The following is a 24,721-nucleotide window of genomic DNA, read 5'->3' on the forward strand; positions in this document are numbered from 1 at the left end:
TTTAATTAGATCCCATTTGTCTATTTTGACTTTTGTTGCCATTGCTTTTAGTGTTTTAGTCATGAAGTCCTTGGCCATGCCTATATCCTGAATAGTATTGCCTAGGTTTTCTTCTAGGGCTTTTATGGTTTTATGGCTAACATTTAAATCTTTAATCCATCTTGAATTAATTTTTGTATAAGGTGTAAGAAAGGGATCCAGTTTCACCTTTCTACATATGGCTACCCAATTTTCCCAGCACCATTTATTAAATAGGGAATCCTTTCCCCATTGTTTGTTTTTGTCAGGTTTGTCAAAGATCAGATGGTTGTAGATGTGTGGTATTATTTCTGAGGGCTCTGTTCTATTCCATTGGTCTATATCTCTGTTTTGGTACAAGTACCATGCTGTTTTGATTACTGTAGCCTTGTAGTATAGTTGGAAGTCAGGTAGCATGATGCCTCCAGCTCTGTTCTTTTGGCTTAGGATTGTCTTGGCAATGCAGGCTCTTTTTTGGTTCCATATGAACTTTAAAGTAGTATTTTCCAATTCTGTGAGAAAGTCATTGGTAGCTTGATGGGGATGGCATTGAATCTATAAATTACCTTGGGCAGTGTGGCCATTTTCACAATATTGATTCTTCCTATCCATGAGCATGGAATGTTCTTCCATTTGTTTGTGTCCTCTTTTATTTCATTGAGCAGTGGTTTGTAGTTCTCCCTGAAGAGGTCCTTCACATCCCTTGTAAGTTGAAGTCGTAGGTATTTTATTCTTTTTGAAGCAATTGTGAATGGAAGTTCACTCATGATTTGGCTCTCTGTTTGTCTGTTATTGGTGTATATGAATGTTTGTGATTTTTGCACATTGATTTTGTATCCTGAGACTTTGCTGAAGTTGTTTATCAGCTTAAGGAGATTTTGGGCTGAGACAATTGGGTTTTCTAAATATACAATCTGCAAACAGGGACAATTTGACTTCCTCTTTTCCTAACTGAATATCCTTTATTTCTTTCTCCTGCCTGATTGCCCTGGCCAGAAATTCCAACATTATGTTGAATGGGAGTGGTGAGAGAGTGCACCCCTGTCTTGTGCCAGTTTTCAAAGGGAATGCCTCCGGTTTTTGCCCATTCAGTACAATATTGGCTGTGGGTTTGTCATAAATAGCTCTTACTATCTTGAGACATGTCCCATCAATACCTAGTTTATTGAGAATTTTTATCATGAAGGGCTGTTGAATTTTGTTGAAGGCCTTTTCTCCATCTATTGAGATAATCATGTGGTTTTTGTCTTTGGTTCTGTTTATATGTTGGATTATGTTTATTGATTTGCATATGTTGAACCAGCCTTGCATCCCAGGGATGAAGCCAACTTGATCGTGGTGGATAAGCTTTTTGATGTGCTGCTGGATTTGGTTTGCCAGTATTTCATTCAGGATTTTTGCATCGAGGTTCATCAGGGATATTGGTCTTAGATCTCTTTTGTGTGTGTGTGTCTGCCAGGCTTTGATATCAGGATGATGCTGGCCTCATAAAATGAGTTAGGGAGGATTCCCTCTTCTTTTATTGATTGGAATAGTTTCAGAAGTAATGGTACCGGGTCCTCTTTGTACCTCTGGTAGAATTCGGCTGTGAATCCGTCTGGTCCTTGACTTTTTTGGCTGGTAGGCTATTAACTATTGCCTCAATTTCAGAGCTGTTATTGGTCAATTCAGGGATTCAACTTCTTCCTGGTTTACTCTTGGGAGGGTGTATGTGTCCAGGAATTTATCCATTTCTTCCACATTTTCTAGTTTATTTGCGTAGAGGTGTTTATAGTATTCTCTGATAGTAGTTTGTATTTCTGTGGGATCGGTGGTGATATCCACTTTATCATTTTTTATGGCATCTATTTGATTCTTCTCTCTTTTCTTCTTTATTAATCTTGCTAGCGGTCTATCAATTTTGTTGATCTTTTCAAAAAACCAGCTCCTGGATTCATTGATTTTTTGAAGGGTTTTTTTGTGTCCCTATCTCCTTCAGTTCTGCTCTGATCTTACTTATTTCTTGCCTTCTGCTAGCTTTTGAAGGTGTTTGCTTTTGCTTCTCTAGTTCTTTTAATTGTGATGTTAGGGTGTCATTTTTGGATCTTTCCTGCTTTCTCTTGTGGACATTTAGTGCTATAAATTTCCCTCTACACTCTGCTTTAAATGTGTCCCAGAGATTCTGGTATGTTGTGTCTTTGTTCTCATTGGTTTCAAAGAACATCTTTATTTCTGCCTTCACTTCGTTATGTACCCAGGAGTCATTCAGGAGCAGGTTTTTCAGTTTCCATGTAGTTGAGCAGTTCTGAGTGAGTTTCTTAATCCTGAGCTCTAGTTTGATTGCACTGTGGTCTGAGAGACAGTTTGCTATAATTTCTGTTCTTTTCCATTTGCTGAGGAGTGCTTTACTTCCAGTTATGTAGTCAGTTTTGGAATAAGTGTGATGTGGTGCTGAAAAGAATGTATATTCTGTTGATTTGTGGTTGAGAGTTCTGTAGATGTCTTAGGTGCGCTTGGTGCAGAGCTGAGTTCAATTCCTGGATATCCTTGTTAACTTCCTGTCTCATTGATCTGTCTAATGTTGACAGTGGGGTGTTAAAGTCTCCCGTTATTATTGTGTGGGAGTCTAAATCTCCTTGTAGGTCCCTAAGGACTTACTTTATGAATCTGGGTTCTCCGGTATTGGGTGCATATATATTTAGTTAGCTCTTCTTGTTGAATTGATCCCTTTACCATTATGTAATGGCCTTGTCTCTTTTGATCTTTGTTATTTTAAAGTCTGTTTTATCAGAGACTAGGATTGCAACCCCAGCTTTTTTTTGTTTTGTTTTCCATTTGCTTGGTAGATCTTCCTCCATTCCTTTATTTTGAACCTATGTGTGCCTCTGCACGTGACATGGGTGTCCTGAATACAGCAGACTGATGGGTCTTGACTCTTTATCCAATTTGCCAGTCTGTGGATTTTAATTGGAGCATTTAGCCCATTTACATTTAAGGTTAATATTAAGTTTGAATTTGATGCTGTCTTTATGATATTAGCTGGTTATTTTGCTCATTAGTTGATGTAGTTTCTTCCTAGCATCGATGGTCTTTACAATTTGGCATGTTTCTGCAGTTGCGGGTCCAGTTGTTCCTTTCCATGTTTAGTGCTTCCTTCAGGAGCTCCTGTAAGGCAGGCCTGGTGGTGACAAAATCTCTCAGCATTTGCCTGTCTGTAAAGGATTTTATTTCTCCTCCACTTATGAAGCTTAGTTTCACTGGATATGAAATTCTGGGTTGAAAATTCTTTTCTTTAAGAATGTTGAATATTGGCCCCCACTCTTGCAGGGTTTCTGCTGAGAGATCCGCTGTTAGTCTGATGGGCTTCCCTTTGTGGGTTACCCAACCTTTCTCTCAGGCTGCCCTTAATACTTTTTCCTTCATTTCAACTTTGGTGAATCTGACAAGTATGTGTCTTGGAGTTGCTCTTCTCGAAGAGTATCTTTGTGGTGTTCTCTGTATTTCCTAAATTTGAATGTTGGCCTGCCTTGCTAGGTTGGAGAAGTTCTCCCGGATAATATCCTGAAGAGTGTTTTCCAACTTGGTCCCATTCTCCCCATCACTTTCAGGTACACCAATCAGACATAGATTTGGTCTTTTCACGTAGTCTCCTATTTCTTGGAGGCTTTGTTCACTTCTTTCTACTCTTTTTTCTCTAAACTTCTCACTTCATTCCATTCATTTGATCTTCAATCACTGATGCCCTTTCTTCCACTTGATCGACTCGGCTGCTGAAGCTTGTGCATGTGTCACATAGTTCTTGTGCCATCGTTTTCAGCTCCATCAGGTCATTTCAGGTCTTCTCTATGCTGTTTATCTTAGTTAGCCATTCATCTAATCTTTTTTCAAGGTTTTCAGCTTCTTTGCAATGGGTTTGAACATCCTCCTTTAGCTCAGAGAATTTTGTTATTACCAATCATCTGAAGCCTTCTTCTCTCAACTTGTCAAAGTCATTCTCCATCCAGTTTTGTTCCATTGCTGGCAAGGAGCTGCATTCCTTTGGATGAGAAGAGGCACTCTGATTTTTAGAATTTTCAGCTTTTCTGCTCTGGTTTCTCCCCATCTTTGTGGTTTTATCTACCTTTGGTCTTTGATGATGGTGACGTACAGATGGGGTTTTGGTGTGGATGTCCTTTCTGTTTGTTAGTTTTCCTTCTAACAGTCAGGACCCTCAGCTGCAGGTCTGTTGCAGTTTGCTGGAGGTCCACTCCAGACCCTGTTTGCCTGGGTATCACCAGCAGAGGCTGCAGCACAGCAAATATTGCAGAACAGAAAATGTTGCTGCCTGATCCTTCCTCTGGAAGCTTCATCTCAAAGGGGCACCCAGTTGTATGAGATGTCAGTTGGTCCCTACTGGGAGGTGTCTCCCAGTTAGGCTACTCGGGTCAGGGACCCACTTGAGGAGGCATTCTGTCTATTCTCAGATCTCAAACCCCATGCTGGGAGAACCACTACTCTCTTCAAAGCTGTCAGACAGGGATGTTTAAGTCTGCAGAAGTTTCTGCTGCCTTTTGTTCAGCTATACCCTGCCCCAAGAGGTGGAGTCTACAGAGGCAGGCAGGCCTCCTTGAGCTGCGGTGGGCTCCACCCAGTTCAAGTTTCCTGGTTACTTTGTTTACCTACTCAAGCCTCAGCAATGGTGGACGCCCCTCCCCCCACCTCGCTGCCACCTTGCAGTTCGATCTCAGACTGCTGTGCTAGCAGTGAGCAAGGCTCTGTGGGCGTGGGACCCTCCGAGCCAGGCACGGGATATAATCTCCTGGTGTACCATTTGCTAAGACTGTTGGAAAAGCCCAGTATTAGGGTGGGAGTGTCCCAATTTTCCAGGTACCATCTGTCATGGCTTCCCTTGGCTAGGAAAGGGAATTCCCCAACCCTTTGCACTTCCCGGGTAAGGCCTGCTCCATGGGCTGCACCCACTGTCTGACAAGCCCCAGTGAGATGAACCTGGTACCTCAGTTGGAAATGCAGAAATCACCCATCTTCTGCATCACTTACACTGGGAGCTGTAGACTGGAGTTGTTCCTATTTGGCCATCTTGGAACCTCCTCACTTTGCTCATTTTAGTGTTTAGAAACACAGTCCAAATCAGAAAATCTTACCAAGCCTTGCTATTAGGCAAGAGCAAAAATATTGAGAAGGAAAACAAAATGGTGAATAAATAAAAGCCTAAGGAAAACTAGAGAGGAGGAAATGCGTGTTTTTCCCATCTGCCCTTATGGAGGAAAAAAAAAAAAAAAAAAAAAAACCCTCTGCAATGAATGACTTAATTTTCAAGGGAAAATCTATAAACTGCTAAGCCACTGCCAAGTCCCTTCTCCCACAAACAGAATCATCTTCCTACAATAGGAAGTCATTTTCACCGTGCAATTTTGCCTCCTCTAAACCTGCATACTTTATGCCTCTCTTGCAATACTTTATACTCATAGTAAAGGCTTTTGCTTCCAGGTCTTACCTTTCCATTATGAGAGAAACATTCTTCTTTTTAAGGCCTTTGTGGTCTAGATCAGGGTTTTATAAAATGGAGGTTGTGATCCATTTGTAGGTTAGGAATTCATTTAGTGGGTCATAGTATTTTTCTTTTAACAAAATTTCATGCTATTCAGCAACCAAGCTACAGAATTTGAAATTATTTCTATTAAGAAATCTTAAAAATCTAAGTGGCCTGAACCATTATGCCCTGGTGAATGTCTTAATTCTCACTTAATGGCAGTGTGTGTTCTCTACTTGAGGGACAACCACCTATTCAATGTCATTTGAAGATGTAATTACAGTTCAGGCAGTCTCACAAAGTAGAGCACAGTTAACATCCAAATGTGTGCTACAGACAGTAAGTACTAGGGCACCTGGGGGTAGGACAGCCCCTGCTGGGCTGAGTCAGCAGAGGAAGGTTTCTCTGAAGATGTGGGGTTTACGCAGGGCCCTGTAAAGCCTGGATTGGACAAAAGGAGAGGAGAAAAAAACCATGGTGCCAGCTGGCCTGGACTGAAGCTAAAAGAACAGAGGGACTGAAGGGGGTATTATAATAAGTTAGCCTGGAATTATATGGTACAAACTGGTAACCCTGGGAAAGCAAAGACGGGGCAGAAACTAGGAAGGAATCTTGGAAAGGTCTTGGCTACTGACTGGATTTTGGTTTGAATGTGAAGGTGAGAGAACCAGAAAATTCCAAAGTTTTCTATCCCATGTGAACAGGAGAGTACAACTGACCCTTGAACAACAGGGTGATTAGGGGCACTGACCCACCCTCCACAACCTACGAACAGTCAAAAACCTGCCTATATCCTTTGACTTCCAAAAACTTAGTAGAGCATACTATTGACCAGAAGCCTTACAGATAACATAAAGTCAATTAACACATATTTTGTATATGTATTATATTCTGTACTCTTACAATAAAATAAGCTAGGTAAAAATGTTATTAAGAAAATCTTAAGGCAGAGAAAACATATTTATTATTCATTAAAGTGGAAGTGGATCATCATAAAGGTCTTTATCCTCATCTTCACTTTGAGAAGGCTGAACAGGAGGAGGAGAAACAGGAGGGGTTGGTCTTGCTGTCTCAGGGGTGGCAGAGGCAGACGAAGTGAAGGAGATTAAAGGGGAGACAGAAGAGATGTATTAAAAATAAAAATGTGTATAAGTGGACACGTGCAGTTCAAACCCACATTGTTCCAGGGTCAACTGTTGTACCATTAACAGTAATGGGAAAAATTTGGAGAAATTTTAAAAAGAAGTGTTATGTAATAACATTAACATTTGCTGTAGAAGTTTAACCTGTTTTGGACACCTGAGTTGCATTGAGATATCCATATTAGGGACACTAAGCAGTACAAGCCGAATCCCATTCTTTAGGCACTCACTACCTGGGAGGACCAAAGCTGATATTGAGCCAGTTATTAAATACTGAAATATTTCATACGAGTTGGAGAAAAACTACCTGTGCAACACCCCCATACATACACACACACACACACACACACACACAGACTCTGCCCTACTGCCCCAGACCCTTTTTTAGATCTCCAGACCTAAAGAACCATGGTACTTCAAAAGGCTTCAACTCCATGACTAGCTTCTGTTCTGACTGGCCAGTGTCTATGCCATATTGGTAGTACAATACTGGCAGACTGTTGACAAAACCAAGTACTAATGATAGAAGAATAACTTGAGCTTGAGCCAGTTATTTGTCTGAAGAGCTGACGAAAGCACACACTGAGATACACTGATGGGTGTAGTCCCAGCACTCAGGCTGCTCACAGTCCCAACAGGATACCAACATATAAATAAAGCAATGCAATCCAGAGTAGCAGCATCGAAGTAGCTATAAAGTGCAGTAAGAGGCACAAAGAGGAAAGTAGTCAGTTACCTAGCCCATGGAAGGGAGGCAAAGCAGTTCCTAACAAGAAAAGGTGATACAAAACCTGAGCAGTGAAAGATGAACAGGAGTTTGCTAGGGAGAGAAAGGAGGAAGACAAACCATTCCAAGCTGACAGATAGCAGCACTATGTAAGCCACAACTCAATATACTGTGTACAAAATAATGAGATGACGAATGTATAATGTCTGGCACACAGTGTCAATAATAAATCATAATAAATAATAAATATTAGAGTTTTTCTGGCAGATTTATTTATCTGATGATGTTTTTAAAGGTTGATCCTAAAATATATTTGCATTGTCTAAGCCTACACTAGCTAAGCAAGGGATGGGCATTCAAGATATCCTGGGAGGCAGGGGTCAGTCAGTTTGGAATTTAAAACTAAAGCACGTAAAAATAAATTCACAACATCAGTGTTGACTGCACTTGTTAGATGTGCGTAAGCAAAGATGAGACTTGGTGCTGCTGCAGGCCTCTCAGATGCACAGATAAGTGTGACCCAAGGTTGCTTAATGAAATCACAGAAAGGCGGTTGGTAAGTATAAATTCCCACCTCTTTTAAAGGATTGTTATTTTTTAGAAATTAGACTACATAAAAAGGCAAACCAACAGCCTGTTTTAGTCTGCACTGGTCACTGTCATCTAGAGCCAATTGTTCAAGAGGAAGGAACCACTCAACGCCAAGGAGAAGGGAGTCATCACCGCTGCTTTCCAAAATTGTTGTATGAGCTGCTCCCTCAAAGGAAGAGGCCATCAGTGCTCAGGAAGAGGCAGAGATTTCCGACAGTTTTAAAGGACAGTGTCTGCAGCGTGACCCACAGTTCAAACTGCATAAAAATATAAATTCACTGACAAATGATAACAAGTACTTCCTTACTTTCCTATCTGCTGAATCACAGCCATTGTTTGGGTTGTAGTTCCTGGTTTAAATTAGGTTATTCAATCACAATGATGCTGGCCAAACATGCTAGTCATATGCCATCAGGAAAACTTATCAAAAATGTCATTCGTGCTGGGAACGGTGGCTCAGGCCTGTAATCCCAGAACTTTGGGAAGCTGAGATAGGAGGATCACTTGAGCCCAGAAATTTGAGACCAACTGGGCAACCTGTAGAAACCCCATCTCTAGAAAAAAATACAAAAATTAGCCAGGCATGATGGGCATACCTGGAGTGAAACTACTCAGGAAGCTGAGATGGGAGAATCGATTGAGCCCGGGACGTCGAGGCTGCAGTGGGCCATGATCACACCACTGCACTCCCACCTGGGAGACACAGTGAGACCCTGTCTCAACAACAACTACAAAAAATCCAGTTGTATCAAGTCTTAAGCACATAAACACACATACTTTTGCACTAATAAAATTTAATCTGTACCAAGGACACCTTTTAAAACCCTGTTTTTCCTCCTTCTGAAGATCACAAATGTTCTGATGTAGTGGGAAGAGAAGGGAATTTGCAGACAGATCTAACTTTCAGTGCCATCTTGGCCATTTATTAGCTACTTAACCAAGCTCATGGCTTTGGGCTTCCTTTCTCAAATGCAGAATGAAAAAAATAACACCTACCAGAGGAGTCTTGTAATGATTTAGTTGGAAAATACATATGTGCAAGTGCCTAGCAAGGGCCTGCAAGAAGTAAGGGCTTGATTTATTACTAATATATTTTGCAAGGTATTACTAGCACACACCTCCCAGTTCAAACAATGTATGTCATCAGTGCCCAATATTGTCATGTGAAAGAAAAAATATGATATAAAACTTCAGCAATTTGTTCTGAGTGGTCACTTAAGAAACTATGACTTGCAAAGTAAAATTACTTTTTTAATGGCAGCTATCTTAGAACAGATAACAGAAACAGGGTAGTGTCTTGGTGACAGTAAGAACCTCTTATACACCAAATATGATGTAGCCTGGTAAATGACATGCTTTTCTTTTTCCTTTTTGTTCAGTTACAGTCACCAATGCTGTGACATGTGTAATATATATTTAATACTGTGGGGAAAAGAGAGATCAGACTGTTACTTTGTCTATGTTGAAAGAAGTAGACATAAGAGACTCCATTTCATTCTGTACTAAGAATTCCTCTGCCTTGACATGCTGTTAATCTGTAATCCTACCCCCAACCCTGTCCTTGAAGAGACATGTGCTGTGTCTACTCAAGGTTTAATGGATTCAGGGCTGTGCAGCATGTGCTTTGTTAAACAAGTGCCTGAAGGCAGTATGCTTGTTAAAAGTCATCACCCTTCTCTAATCTCAAGTATCCAAGGACACAAACACTGCGGAAGGCCGCAGAGACCTCTGCCTAGGAAAGCTAGGTATTGTCCAAGGTTTCTCCCCATGTGATAGTCTGAAATATGGCCTCGTGGGAAGGGAAAGACCTGATCATCCCCTAGCCCGACACCCGTAAAGGGTCTGTGCTGAGGAGGATTAGTAAAAGAGGAAGGAAGGCTTCTTTGCAGTTGAGATAGAGGAAGGCATCTGTCTCCTGCCCATCCCTGGGCAATGGAATGTCTTGGTGTAAAACCCGATTGTATGTTCTGTTTACTGAGATAGGAGAGGGAGGTGGGACATGCTAGCGGCAATTCAGCTCTTTATGCACTGAAAATGTTTATGGAGATGTTTGCATATATGTACATCAAAGCACAGCACTTTTCCTTAAACTTATTCATGACACAGAGATCTTTATTCATATGTCTTCTTGCTGACCTTCTCCCTACTATGACCCTATTGTCCTGCCACTTCCCCGTCTCTGAGATGGTAAAGACAATGATCAATAAATACTGAGGGAACTCAGTGACCGGTGCTGACGCAGGTCCTCCGTATGCTGAGCGCCAGTCCCCAGGGCCCACTTTTCTTTCTCTATACTTTGTCTCTGTGTCTCTTTCTTTTCTCAAGTTTCTCATTCCACACCTGATGAGAAACGCCCACAGGTGTGGAGGGGCAGGCCACCCCTTCATATATACATTTATCATTGTATAAATAACTGAGCTATGAGGAATGGTACATATTGCAGAAATATAACATGAGTGCTTTGGATATTTTATTTTTTAAATAATGTGTGACATCACTTTCGTTGTTCCATATTACTGAAGATTATAAACCCACTTCTCAAGGGACTATTTATTTCCCCTTAGATGGCAGAATAATACAACTACAATCATGGTCCAAACAGCCAGTCTTCTCATAAATGTGGTTAAGGAGACTAGCTTAAATTTTCAGTCTAATATCCCTTTAAATTATATACTTTATTAAATAGAATAATGTATTTTTATTCTAAACAACATGCTAAAAATAAGACCAGTCTCCAGGCTTTTAAAGAAAATAAAATGCTTAGGTACAGTTTACTAGATTTGACTCCCTAATCGAAGAGCTGGTAGACTTTCAAAAGCAGAATGCAAGAGAGGGACATGCAAGGACCTTCCACTCTTCCAAGAGTGAAAGATGAATACATGTCAGTGACCAGTCCAGCAGCTTGAATTAGAGACTTTTACACAAACTCTACAACTTATTCCAAACCAAATTTTATACACAAACTGTTGGGAAAGCTTAAAATGGATAATTTGCTCATGGACTGAGCACCAAGCTTCAGGAGACAAAGTTCGATAGTAGTGACTTCACTCCTGCCTCACCAATGATGCATCCTCCTTTATTCCCTTGAATAGGACCTTTTTGTGATAGTCAATGGAGGTCTCTTAACATCCTTTACTCAATGAATTTATAGAGCTACCCAAAATAACTCATAGTGTTATTTTAGAAGTTTTCATAGTCCCCTTCTGATGCTAACATAGTTCCCATTAATTTAAACCTCTTCTTTCTGTAACACAAAGTCAAAGTCAGAAGAAAGTTCTGTATAATTGAAATCTCCATTATATTTTTGCTGTCCAAAATTACCCAACCTGGTATTAGGAGAATTAAAATTCTGCTTATTCTTCAACTTTATTACTGTCTAATATGGGTTAATATCTCTAAATCAGCCATGAACTACCTGAATTTTTTTAATTCTTAAATTTTTTGACAGGGTCTCCTTCTGTCGCCCATGCTGGAGTATAGTGGTGCAATCAGCTCACTGCAGCCTTGACCTCCAAAGCTCAAGTGATCCTCCTGCCCCAGCCTCCCAAGTAGCTGAGACCACAGGTGCACACCACCATGCCTGGCTAATTTTTGTATTTTTTTTTAAGACAGGGTCTTGCTTTCTTCCTCATGCTAGTCTCAAACTCCTGGTCTCAAGTTATCCTCCTAGTTCAGCCTCTCAAAGTGCTGTAATTTTAGGTGTGAACCATCACGCTTGGTTGAACTACATGAATTAAATATAAGCCATGAACTGTAAAACCTTCTATTTCTGAAATATAGAGGCAACATGGTACAAGGGCTGTGATGTTGACAGAGACAGGTTTAAATCCTGGCTCTATCACTTATCAGCTATGCAATCATGCATAAATCACTTCAGCCTCTGAGCCCTTTTTCCTCTGTAAAATTGTAGTAACTCCCTACAGGGTAAAAGATAAACGTGCATTTATTCAGTGCCATCACAAGATGAATACAAAACAACCATACTCTGATCAACTGTGTTCTATCCCACACCATCTCAACACCAAGCTATGCTCTTAAAGTCAATGAAAGCTGCAGAGAAGGAATATCCACACCGCGTGTATGTAAATGGACATAATGACAATACTGACCTCACAGTGTTGGAAGCCCACCTCCAAGGTCATCATCTTTGACGCCCCCATCTCGGTCTTACCGATCTCTTTTCAGTTCCTCCAACACAGCCTGGTCTTTCCTACCTTAGGATCTTGTACATGATATACCTTCTACCTTGACAGAAATCTTTATCATCTCCCTTCTTCTAGTTCACTCCTAATCATCTTTCTGGTCTCTTTTAACATCATTGCCATCTACAGGATTCCCTAATACTCCAGACTCAGGACCTCATTATAGACATCTCGTACTTCCTTAAAGCATACATCACACTTATAATTACTTATGACTATCTTCTTTCTCAATAAACTGTAAGCCACATGAGGCCTATGTTTGCTTTCCATTTATCCCTAGCTATTAACTCGGAGTATGGCACAAAGGAAGAGTTCAACAAATATTTTTAAATGAATGTATGACTGTGGTGTTTCACTGTGTAACTGTTATATCAACTATCATAGAGTAATACTTCATTGTTATGTGTTGGGGCTCAGAAAACAATACCCCAAAGTATTGATATTATGTCAACTATCATAGGGTGATACTTCATTGTTATCAAAGTATTGTTCCTTGGGAGTACTTTGAACTGAAGAACACTGGAAGAGTCTCAGAAGCAGTCTTCTTCTGGCCCTCTTCTGTCTTTCTCTCTCCTGCTCCTCTTTCTCCACCAAGGCAGGTAATAGAAACTAGGACCCTTCTTCCCGAAAGCCAGTCATGAAGCCTAGAAATATTAAATTTAACCTTCCCCTTCCTTTCTGTGTAGGAGCTGGCTAAAAAGAAATTATCTGACCTACCTTGTCTCATAGTTGATCTTAAGACCTTCATTCCAAAAGGGGTCTGACACTACATCCAGGGAGAAAGAATGCCACACAGAGAGACCAAGAAGAATCAGAACAGATAGACCTTGCTGAGTTTCCCCATTCAGACTATTACCACTAGGATCATTCCCTTTTTGTTCCATCACATTTCTACAGGACTGTCCATTCTTCATCAAACGTAAGCCTAAAAATGAATATTTTTCCCTGAGTTTTTTGAGTCTTCATTTCTGAAGACTCCCATGTCACATAAAATTGTGCTTAAATAAACTTGTTATGCTTTTCTCTTGTTAACCTGTATTTTATTATAGGAATGTTGACCATGACCCTTATGATGGGTGAGAAAAAGTATTGCACCTTTCTGCCCATACATATCATACAACCAAATTGCAGGGCTGCTCAGAGAAAGCTTCCAAGGAAATCTGCCTTTAACAAATCTGTTTTCTCCTAACCCATATGGGCAATCTGCACAACATGAGCAGCAGGGAAGATAGCATCGTGGGCTTGACAGAGACACAGCTGCTGCTTCTCTCCAGCCGCAGCACCACAGGGCAACTTGAACTAACATGTATGCCATAAAAGTAAGGATTTACAAATATACACAGTTAAGTGGCTTCCATTTGCAAATGAAAAACCGAAATCATAAAAAGCTTACTGTAACACTCTAATAATAAATACAGGTGGTACACAATTACCACGAAAGTGGCATGTAAGGAACATTTTTCTCATTGTGTTCATTCTTCATCCCAGCCCTCACCCGTATACAAAACAAAGAAAAAGCAAGATAGGCAGCATTCCCTCCCTTAATCCTGTCTCTGTATATATGTTGGAAGAAGGAAAAGCACAAACTTCTAGCCACAGCTTCCAAACCACCAAAATAAGAAAAGTAAAACAGGTAGGTCTGTCTTTATCTGACATTCTATTGTGCTCTCCAAAGGATGTGAGACAGCTAGGATTCAAGTTTCCTTACCCTTCCCCTCCTCCATATACACATACCTTCCTTACCTCAGTGCGTAGAAAAGTGGGAGAGAAGGAGGGAGAAAGATAGAGATTCATCAGATTTGTGAAAACAATACTCTAGGAAAAACAATGTCACATGTGCTATGGAGAAGTATGGATGTTTACAAGACAGGATTCCTGCTTTAAATGTAGAATAAGAGAGGAGTATAAAAGATTATATATAACACAAGGCTAGAATAAGACCTGTGCCATAAAAGTATAAAAAAAGATTTGACCAATCACACACTGTCCAGGAGATTTAAAAACGGGCTGGATGCAGTGGCTCCCACCTGTAATCCCAACACTTTGTGAGGTAGAGGTGGAAAGATCACTTGAGGCCGGAAGTTCAAGACCAGCCTGGGCAACATAGCAAGACCCCATTTCTTTAAAAAAAAAAAAAATAGCCAGGCATGGTGGCACACGCCTTTAGTCTCAGCTACTCAAGAGCCTGAGGCAGAAGGTTCACCTGAGCCCAGGAGTTTCAGGCCAAGTCTGCAATGAGCTATGATCACACCACTGCACTGCAGCCTGGGTGACAGAGCAAGACTCTGTCTCAAAAAAAAAAAAAAGAGGAAGAAGAGGGAGGAGGAGGGGGGAAGGAGGAAGGACGGGGAGGAAGAGAAAGAAAGAAGAGGAAGTGAGAAGAAGAAGAAGGAGGAGGAGGAGGATAAGGAGAAGGAGAATGACGCCAGCTCCTGGAGGAGGCAGAGGCAGAAGCAGCAGAGGAAGCTGCAGAAGCAGCCAAAGACAACGCAGCAGCAGGAGCAGCAGAAGCAGAAGAAAAAAAAAAACAGCTCCTGAAGGAGGCAGTGTTAGAGGCAGGGGTTAAAAAATGGAATGGGGTTGATAAAAGAGGTAAGACCCATGGGAGAGAGAGAGATTCCAGGCAAAGGGAACAATGTGGATTAACTCATAGAAAGGAAAGAAATGGGCATATGTGGTGAATAGATTAGCAACATGGAAAGACAGTTAGGGCCATAGATTGAAAGGCCTTAAATGCTACAGGATTTTGTTCTTAATAAAGCAAACAATAAAAAGTTGTTGCAGTTTCTGAACAGAACAGTGATTCAACTGGAGGAGAGGTGATTTATGTGACAACCCATGGGAGCTGTACTGGAGGGGGAACTGCAGGAAGCTAGGAGGACCAACTGGTTTACTCTTCTAGCTGTCAGGGGAGGCAGTAACAGGGGCTACAACAAGGGGCTTTAATCACTCCCTTGCATGCAATTCTCACTATCCAGGCCTCTCTCACCTTGTTCTCCACTTGGCAAAAAGTGAAATTCACCAACTCCACAACCATACCCAAGAAACTGAATGTAGCTAGAGAAACACACAGCCACATCAAATGGCCTTACTAACTTACATGACAGTTACATCAAATGGCCTTACAAAGTTACAAAAGCTGCCCTGCAATCAAACCGTATGTCCCTAGTGCATTTACTTTCCTTCTCTGCTAGAGGAGCATTTTTGTTCTCTCCCTTTCTCATTCTCGGCTGATGACCTCCCATCTTATTTCACTGGGAAAAGAGAAGCATTCTGAAAAACAGCACACAAGCTCTCACTACCATACCACTTTCTTACCTTCATCTGTGCATATATGATGTGCCTAACCCAGTTTGACTATGGTCAAACTGTTCATGCTCTTGTTTTTTCAACTAGATCCCATTTCCTCTTGCCTAAGATCTCCCACTAGCAATTCTATTTCCTTCTTGTTCCATCACTTTCTCACTCTCTCGGCTCATTTCCCTTAGCATACATTCCATTATTTCTCCCGTCTTAAAAATGGGAACCCTCTTCTCCTCCATCTACCACACCATATTTCTGCTCCCCTTCGCAGCAAAATTCCTCAAAAGATTACCACACCCGTGGTCTCAATACAACTTCTCCCACTCTCTCTTGCATGCACTCCAATGAGGCTTTCGCCTCCACCCACCCTCCAAGGAAATTGCTGTCAAGGTCACCATAACCTCCACATTGCTAAATCAAGTGGCCAATTCCCAGTCATTTATTTAGGCACTATTGGTTACCTTCTTATTGAAATGCTTTCTTCATTAAGTAATCAGGGTATCATAGCCTCCTGGTTTTCCTCCTCCAACTGTTCCTTCTCAGTCTCCTTAACTGGTTCCCCATTTCCCTGACTTCTAAATATGCAGTGTTGAGAAGATCACCTTTAAAAGAAAAGACCATCTTCATTAACTCCTTTGTTGCTCTCTTCAATCTCATGGTTTTACATATCATCTGTATACTGACAGCTTCAAATTTATATTACTTGCCCCACCTTTTTTCTAAATTCTTCATTCAATATCATTTCTGAAACCAAGTTCCTCTTCTCCTTGCTTCCCCAAACCTACTCCTTCTGCAGCCTTCCCCATCTTAGTAATTGACAACTCCAACCTTCTAACTGCTCAGGACAAAAACCTTGGAGTCATCTTCGACTCTTTATCTCACACCCTACATCTACTTCATCAACTACACCTCAGCTACACCTTCAAAAATATCCAGAATCTGAGCACTTCTCAGCCTCCACCGCTACCACACTAATCCAAACCACCATCGTCTCTAATCTGAACTTTTCCAACAACCTGGTCTTTCTGTTTTCCCCCTTTCTCCTCCATAGTCTATTCTCAACACAATAGCCAAAGTGTTTCTTAAGACTTATTAATCAGAGTATGTCATTCTTCTGCCCCTAAAGCTCCAAAGGCTTCTCATCTCATTCTGATTTGTGGCCAATTCCTTACAATGGCCCAGATGTCCTCGCATTATCTGGCTCCCTGAACCTCCTTTCTGTGCTCCTCTATTACTTTCTCCCTTGGGCATGTCCCTCCAGACATACCGTCCTCCCTACAGTTCCTCCCACTGGGCGCACACCTACCTCAGGGTTTTTGCACTTGATCTTCCCTGCCTAGACATTTACTGTGCCTAGAATGTTTTTCCCCATGCCTAGAATGCTCTTTCCCCAATGCCTCGAATATAGTAGGCACCTAATAAAAAATTTGGTAAATGAATTTAGACACACATTGAACATTCATTTTCTATTTTGCTTTTTTCATTTATTATTAATGCATAAACATTTTATCACATTGTCAAAATACTTTAAGACCATAATTTTTTGGGCTAACAATATTCCATTTTACAGACATACCACAAGTTATTTACAGTTTGGGACTGAAAAACCAGGATATTTACAAATGGGTATTTTTGGATGTTTCTTCCTTTGATATTTCTGTAAGGATATACACCTCACAGGATTGCTGTAAAGGCTGAATATGAACTAATAAGTGGACACAGAGACATCAGTTTTGTTACGACTGCTTACATTACAGAGGCATCATGATGTCAATGAAGATCATAGATCTTGAAAGAAACAGATAAAAATGTGACTCACAATATTGTTGTTTAATAGCTTAATTAAGACACCTAACCTCTATGAGCTTCAATTAAACCATCTATTTCAAAAAGCAATTATATTAATCATAATTTTAAAACGATGTAAAAGAGTTTAGCATAATATTGAGCTCAGAGTAGATAATCAATAAATGCTCATTCATTCGCTTCTCATAAACAATACCTAGGATTTTTAAAATTATGAACCAGAAAGAAAAAATATTTTTACAAAATTATAATTATAAATTATCCAATTACATACATATTTTTAAACAGATTTTAAATACATAATAAAAATTTTCAACATAGAATTATTCTTTTTAATTAAAAATTACTCAACCCTTACCAAAATTTTCAGTGCTAGATATAAGTTTCAGTATATGCAATTGGAATGGTCAACAAGTACAATTTGAGCTCCTTCAGGATATAGTCATCTCTGCCTGGCCAGGACCTAGCCCAGTGCCTGATATATAAAAGATGCTGGATTGGCACACTTACCAAAGCACACTTAAGATTACAAAAATCTCTAAATCAATTTTGTTTCTTTTATTATAATAAAGATAGGCAAAATAATTATTTTTAATTACTGAATGATGGAATTAATAAATAAGTTCCTTTTTATCATGTGCTTTAATGTATATACACAACAGGTCAGTAAACTATTATAATGATGACAAGTTAAGCAAGAAAACATTTTAAAAATTCACCTCACTTCAGGGCTATTTCTTGAAGCAATCTGTGTGTTGGAGTCAGATGAATGCCAAGACATTACAAAATCTTCAGTGCTAGATATAAGTTGGAGTATATGCAATTGGAATGGTCAACAGGTACAATTTGAGCTCCTTCAGGATATAGTCATCTCTGCCTGGCCAGGACCTAGCCCAGTGCCTGACATATAAAAGATACCGGATCAGCACTGAGTAGGTAGGTGGGTGGGTGGGTAGATGGGTGGGTAAGTGACTGATTGAGTATGGTAGTCATTAGTCCTGTCTGTCTAGGCACTACAAAGCCAAGACTTTTTGTCTCCTTATCCTGTGATTGGGTACAGTCATTTAACCAGTTCTAGCCAAGGAATTGTGAGAAGTGACATAAGTAATTTAATTTCCATTTTGGAGCAGTTATATGAGATCTTCCATGTTCTTTTTCCACTGTTAAATGTTCATGAAAGCACCTGATAAAAAGGAAACCCCGCACAACCACTTAGTCCCTGAGTGAAAGCAGGAGCACAGCCCCCTGCTTATTCAATTGGAAGTTTATGACAGTAAGGGTCATATACTTTGTTAGGTTAAGTGACCAAAATTCATACATTTTACTATAGCAGCAAAACCTAACCTATCCTGGATAATGCAAACAAGGTAATGACATTCATTTCAGAACTAGAAATTCATCAGAGTTTAATTTCAGAAAAACAAAATGGTACAGATAAGCAGTATAGCTCAGTAAAATAATTTAACCTCTCTATATGATAGTTCTCTTGCTCACTGAGTTTGATGGCACATGCCTATAATCCTAGCACTTTGGGACACCAAGCTAGGAGGACAGCTTGAGAACAAGAGTTCAAGACCAGCCTGGGCAATATAACGAGATCCCATCTCTACAAAAAGATTCAAAAATTAGCCAGGCATTGCGGTGTACACCTGTAGTCCCAGCTACCCAGGATGCTGAAGTGGAAGGATCACTTGAGCCCAGAGGTTCAAGGCCGTAGTGAGCTATGATCGCATGGCTGCACTCCATCCTGAGTGACAGAGCAAGATCCTGTCTAAAAACAAATAAACAAAAAGGATAGTTCTCTTGCTTACAAAATGGAATAATAGCATCTACCTCACAGAACAGTAATAGGGATTAAATAAGTGAATGTCTATTAGGTACTTAGGATAATATTTAGGTTATTTGAAGCTTTCAATAAATTGTAGTAAATTATTATCATTAATAATGCATTAGACACATTTACACTACATATGTCATTTTACTTTCATCTCTTACTCCTTATTCATTTTAATTTATAGTCAATTTTTTCAATTCATAATATCTTTATTAAGAAGTACCATATTCTGTCAGAACCACATAAAAAAAAGTAAAAAGAAGTACCATCCAAGGCACTAGAAACGAAGACAAACAATATCTACCATCAAGGTATTCTCCTTACCTATGATGCTCCTTTCTTCTCCAATAGACCCACAACCAAGCAAACTTCAAAATCATAAACACAATGTTCTATTATATTATAAAATAGATCAACTATGCAGTGTTATAAATATTGTAGCAATTTAAGAGGTGACTACTTTTTAATTTAAAAATACTTTATATGTTATGGGTCTGTGTCCTATTCAAAGTCAAGACAGTAAAGTTGTTTAGGTCCAATTCACCAAAGACAATTAATGTTCTGGCAAAAAACAAAACTTGTACCCGCATTGCCACTGCTCCTAATGCAGTGTCCAATAAACAGGAGGCACTCAGTGAACAGAATACTAGGTATATCAGAGATTAGCAGATCCAATCCATTTATCTTACAAATTAGTACAATGAGATCTAGAGGGTTAAGCAACTTGCCCAAGAGTATGATGTGAATTACTGGCAGGGCTGATCCTAGAACCCAAACTTTGAAAATGTTTTAAAAGTCTAAATTCTCTAAAGCACAAAGTCCTTGCAATGTGCTGACAGAGGAATATAAACAAGACAGTGAAAAACTTAGTTAATTTTTACTGAACTTAGATTTTAGCATTAGTTAGTAAGAAATTTAAAACTCAGCTATCAGAAAGACAGTGTTAGATTTACTATTATTATCAAGAGAAGAAGCTACTTCCAAAAACCTGAAAGGGTAAATTCATTACCACATTTCCCCCCAACACTTTATCAACACTTAAAATAGCATAGAAAGAAAGATAGAAATAGTTTCATATCCTTCTTTTTATGTACAGAATTTTGTGTGAAAAGAATGATTTCAAGCAAGAAAAAAGGTTAATTCCTAGGCCACAAGTGTGTTAAAGTATTGATTATTTTAATCCTATTGATTTAAAAAAAGTGAAGGGGTTAATTAAAACCATGTACATTAGGAAACGGCAAGATAAAAATGTTCATCATTTATAGTTTACTAAGTGTTATGCACTGTGCTAAATAAGCACTTTACACATACCACCTCTTTTTACAACAAACTTATGGGATAGGTAATATAATTATCTCCATTTTGCTGATTATGAAAATAGGAGCTGCCTCTGAGTAACTTACTCAGGTAGTGGCAGAAACAGAACTTGTTCTCAAACCTGTTTGCCTCTAAGTGATATGCTTTGGATTTTGTTGTTGTTGTTTATTTTTTTGTAGAGATAGGGTCTCACTATGTTGCCCAACCTGGTCGCTAGCTCCTGGCCTCATGTGATCCTTCCAGTCTCTCAAAATGCTAGGATTTCAGGGGTGAGCCACCACACCCAACACTAAAAGCTGTGCTTTGAACCACCCTACTATTCAAGCTCTATCAAGCTTCTGATGCTCTATAATTTAGATCAAGGTCAATCCATCATATCTAAGGGGGAGGCTACATGATCACCAAGGCCCCTTCTAAAAATGATTCTGTATCACCAAACACATAAATCGGTTCTGAATTCACATAATATTTCTGACAGGATACTCCAGGCCTAAGGGGAAGGCCATCAGTAGATGAACAGATACGAAGAGGAGAAACGGGAAGAAAAATTTAAAGAAGGAGAACAAGATCTTTATCAACATGGCCTTCCAAGGTGCCTAACATAGCTAGACATAACATTTTACTAGACATCAGGACCACTGTGACAAAAGTGGGAAAGGGGAACCTAGAACAGGAATTGAAAGCAGAACTATAAAGGACGTATGTAAATTTAAATAGCTTAGCCCACTGATGTGATTCCCTCACAGCAGATGAGGAAGGAGCTGCAGGAGCCAGTGACCATGAGCTCAATGCTGGGCCAAAACACAGACTTCTAACAGAAACAATGATCAGCAGTTAAATAGGAATGGTGGGGTACTAAGTTTTCAGAAGAGCCTTTACCACTATCGCCATGCATTTGGATGAGAGTGAATTTTCAGGACAGAGTTGTAAAGGAACTAGCATTTGTTCCATTAAGTTGTTTAAATTCCTACCATGTTCTATGCACCATCCATGTGGCTTTCATGTGTTATCACACTGAACTCTGACAACAACCTTGGTGGATGTGATGATTAATTTTACATGCCAACTTTATAGGCCATGGTGCCCGGCTATTTGGTCAACCATCATTCTAGATGTTTTAGTGAAGGTATTTTTTGGATGAGATTAACATTTAAATCAGCGGACTTTAAATCAATGGACTTTACCCTCCATAATTTGAGTGGGCCTTATCTAATCAGTTTAAGGCTTTAATAGAACAAAGTTTGACTTCCCCTGACTTTGGGAGGCCGAGGCAGGTGGATCACTTGAGGTCAGGGGGTCAAGACCAGCCTGGCCAACATGGTAAAACCCTGTCTGTATTTTTAAAACTGCAAAAATTAGCCAGCCGTGGTGGCAAGCACCTGTAATCCTAGCTACTCGGGAGGCTAAGGCAGGAGAATTGCTTGAACCCGGGAGGCAGAGGCTGCAGTGAGCCGAGATCTCGCCACTGCACCCCAGCCTGGGCAACAGAGCGAAACTCCAACTCAAAAAAAAAAAAAAAGACTGACTTCTCCTAAGCAAGAAGAAATTCTGCCAGCAGAATGCCTGTGCATCCAAACTGCAAACTCTCTCCTAGGTTTCCAGCCTACCAACCTTCCCTGAAGATTTTGGACTTACTAAGCCTCCACAACTGCATGAGCCAATTCCTTAATAAAAATCTCTCTTGTAGAGAGAGAAACACACAGACACACACCCTGACAATATAATAGATATTGCTCCCAATTTTACCACTGAGAAAAATGATGGCCTGACAAGGACCCATTCTCCCTCTTGACTATATCACACACTAAAATGTGTGATTCGGGACTCACATTCTAGCCTGAGGGGCTCAGGTGGGAGGTACACGGTAATAAGCATGCAACACTGTAACCACAAGCCACACATTCCAGAGAGCCCTTTATGACACTGATACCACACATACTACACATGTACCCAGAGCCTTGATGTGCCCAAGTGATGTACTATCCTTTCTCTGGTCTCCTAATTCAGTTATTTCAGGTAAAAGAAATCAAATATTCCTACCTAAATCAATATTTGAAGGCTTTGAAAAAGGAGGAAAAAATAATTAATAAAGAACTAAAGTAAAAGATAAAAAGAAAAATAAAAAATGATTTGTGACAATTAAATGATGGTAGCCTTTGTTTAGGTTCTTTTTGGATAATCATGCATTCACTCTCTCAACAGCTATTTTGTGCTTTATACTTTTTTATAGGCTCTTCTAGGTATTGTAGAGTACTAACTAGCTAGAGGGACACGTACAATATAGAAATGAGCAGGATGAAAAAAGACCAACTAAATTGCCTTAAAAAAGTCAGATTCACAGAAGAGGTGACATTTCTGCAGGAATAGAAGTATGAGTTTAAATAGTGGAGAAGAGGGATGTTATTCCAGACAGAATTTCTGACACAGTAAAAGTCATCTGAGTCTGTTAGGTTGCTAAAAGTAGGAGCTGGGATGGAGGATTATGGCAGAATGTAAAGTTGGAATGACCAGCTAGGGTTTCATAGTAAGGAACAATGGATTCCCATGCCAAGGTGTTTGAATTGTATTTCTAAGGAGTGTAGTGGCCAAGAAAGGAATCTACAATAAAGGAACATAAAGTAGGAACTAAGGTACTAACAAATTTGTTCCCTTCCACTCTTTCACTCTTTCACTCTCTCCTTTTCTGCTGATAGTTCTCTTTTTCATCGATCCCAATGGGATTTTAGAGATCTTCCATTCCAATAGTCCTCTCCCCATTTTACTTTAGCAGTTGAGCTCTGCAAATAGTTGTATATAAAATCCCAGCATATAAAACAGATAAAAGCTGAAAGAGATCCAAGAGAGGGGTATTGGAGCACCTAATGTGGCCTCCACTTCAGGCTTCATCCACTTTCCCTCTGAAACAGCTCCCCAAAGAGCCCTTAATTTTCCTCAGTAAAGTGTGAAACACATTGGTCTTTGTCCCAACCCTCCCAATTTACAAATGAGGGAATTATGCCTAGAGAATTAATTTAAGGGAGTTGCCTGAGAAAAAAGACTATTTCCTGGTATCCCTGGTAAAATTAAAATGTTTTATCTTCCTCATAAACTTGAACTCAAATGTCTGAGTTAAAAATTGTTTCTTGGCTGCACACAGTGGCACACGCCTGCAATCCCAGCCCTTTGGGACATCGCTTGAGCCCAGGAGTTCAAGACCAGTCTAGGCAACATGGCAAAACCCCATCTCTATTTTTAAAAATAAAAAAAAAAATTTAAATTATTTCTAAGTTATTCTGGAAGTCTATGACATCCCTCTACCACAAATTCCCATTCAAAATTCATATAAGGGCTGGGCTCAGTGGCTCAAGCCTGTAATCCCAACACTTTGGGAGGCTGATGCAGAAGGATTATTGAGTCCACAAGTTTAAGACTAGCCTGGGCAACATAGTGAGCCTTGTTTCTATACAATCAACAACAACAAAATTTCACGTAGGTCTATAACCACATATTATATGAGTGCCTACTTGAGGCCAGATACTCTGCTAGGAACACGTTATCTGCTCTCACTTAACCATCACCACAAACCCCAAGAGATCAAGGAACTAGGCTCAGAGAAGTACTGTAACCTGCCCAAGGTCATAGAGCTAGCAGGGTAGAATCTGGTTCTACCTGACTCCTAAAGCCAAGCTTCAGACCCTTGCACTCTTTCTAATCCCAACCCTTTCCAAATCTTTTCCTATTTTTACCAGGCTTTCAGAAATGCTGAACTGTAAGGAATCCTCGTCATTTCACAGAGGATGTACTTTTCCATCAAGACCTGTGGGGGAATGCCTCCATGCTGCAGCCAAGCACAAAGGCATCAAGCCTAAAAAGCTCTAAAATCATGTTACAAACCATAGAAAGGCTAATCCCCAACCCCACCACAAGCTCCTACAACTCCTTTTACAACCATAGGCTACACACGTTCAGTCTTATGGGGAATAGAGATTTCAACAATTCTTAATAATAGGGCTACAAAATCAGCTCTGAGCTGACCCCTTATGAGAGGCTGGTTTTTAGGATGGGTAACTATGCAATATTATCTAATAGGTAAAGATACTAGAATTTGTATTTAGGGCTGCCTTGGGGCAAAGGATGACTATCACCGCAGACTAGGTAGCAGAGCTGGTATTTAATAATTTGAATTTGAGGGAAGGTCAAGGGAGTTCGGATTGGGGCACCCTATGGGAGCAGGCGGAGTTGAAGTGACTGCCGTGTCCAATTGCAGAACAGCCTGAATCAAGAGTACGGAGC

The 24,721-nt window shown here is 40.0% G+C and overlaps 1 protein-coding gene across 1 annotated transcript in view; it reads right to left on the reverse strand.

The window, feature by feature from the left end:
- PRCP (prolylcarboxypeptidase) overlaps window positions 1-24,721 on the reverse strand; it is an 81,351-nt gene that overhangs the window by 56,229 nt on the left and 401 nt on the right. The window lies entirely within an intron of this gene.

The sequence above is a fragment of the Macaca fascicularis genome, chromosome 14 (assembly GCF_037993035.2).
Source record: "Macaca fascicularis isolate 582-1 chromosome 14, T2T-MFA8v1.1".
Classification (NCBI taxonomy): domain Eukaryota; kingdom Metazoa; phylum Chordata; class Mammalia; order Primates; family Cercopithecidae; genus Macaca; species Macaca fascicularis.